The sequence below is a fragment of the Penaeus monodon genome, chromosome 21 (genome assembly GCF_015228065.2).
Source record: "Penaeus monodon isolate SGIC_2016 chromosome 21, NSTDA_Pmon_1, whole genome shotgun sequence".
Taxonomy (NCBI): Eukaryota; Metazoa; Arthropoda; class Malacostraca; order Decapoda; family Penaeidae; genus Penaeus; species Penaeus monodon.
Window position 1 is genome coordinate 22905910 of NC_051406.1, and position 1084 is coordinate 22906993.

The 1084-nt window shown below is 37.2% G+C and overlaps 1 pseudogene; it reads left to right on the forward strand.

Annotated features, from left to right (window-relative positions):
- LOC119586355 overlaps window positions 1-1084 on the forward strand; it is a 4959-nt pseudogene that overhangs the window by 1329 nt on the left and 2546 nt on the right.

Below are 1084 nucleotides of genomic sequence, written 5' to 3' on the forward strand. Positions count from 1 at the left end.
AAAGTGTGATTTGGGTAGGATATTAATTGATCCTGGAGGCTAATAATAAGTACAAAGTCTTGTGGTTCCATCTATTTCTTTTCATAATATTAGATTTCATACACACACCATGGTGCAGCAAAACCTGCACGTGAAGTATGCGGGAACACATGTACATATTTAATAGAAAAATGCAAATAATATAATCCTTTGTAAAAAAAAATCTTTCTTCTTCCTTTTTCCTCCTAAATGTATTTGCAAAAAGGTTCTCCCTTTACAGGCTTATAGCAACACGTTTAAAACCCTGATTTATTCTCTTAGAGTTAGAAGGCAAAAATGGCAATTTCACGATTTTGTTTTTTTTTGAATTAGGTGCCCTTTGTAAAGGGCACAGATGACACTATGTTGGGGTTTTCTTAGAGATCTCAGAAGTGACATTTTATCCCAGGTTGTCTGTCCCCGAAGAGTGTCTTCACGCTTTCAAGTATATCCACCCCTACAGGATAAATTTTCAGTTTAAGGGGCTCAAACAATGACTAAATAATTTGGGGTGTTTTAAAAGTAGCAAGAAAAAAATTTATCCCAAAATACCAAGGCAACAAATAAACCAAAAATTTTTAACTTATAAGGAAAAAACATGGTTTTTTTTTTTGGGAGCTTGATCACAGAAGTGCATGTCCTCTGCTGGGTGAACAAAAAATTAAAAAGGTACATGTACAGCGAAAAAAATTTGGGAAGAGCTTAAAAATGAGTAAACTAAAATTAAGAAATGAAAATATATTTTTCATCCTAACTGTGTGTAAAAATTTCAGTTTTTGGGAAAAAAAGAAACACACAGGGGCAACTGATGAAGGAGTGGAGGGGTTTAGGGAGGGGATATTGGTAGGAGAAGGGCCAGGGGGGGATTTCAACATCTTCCTATCGGGGCCCCTTCAGATGGGATACCCTGCACCGGAGGAAAAACCCGAGATAAAAAAATCCCTGACAGCAAAAACACTGGGGGAAGTAGCTGCAGGCTGGTTAGTCCCAGCGCGGGGGGAAAATGGGCCAAACGAAAATTTGTAGATATTTTTGGGAAGCCTATTATTTGATTGTCTAAACAGTG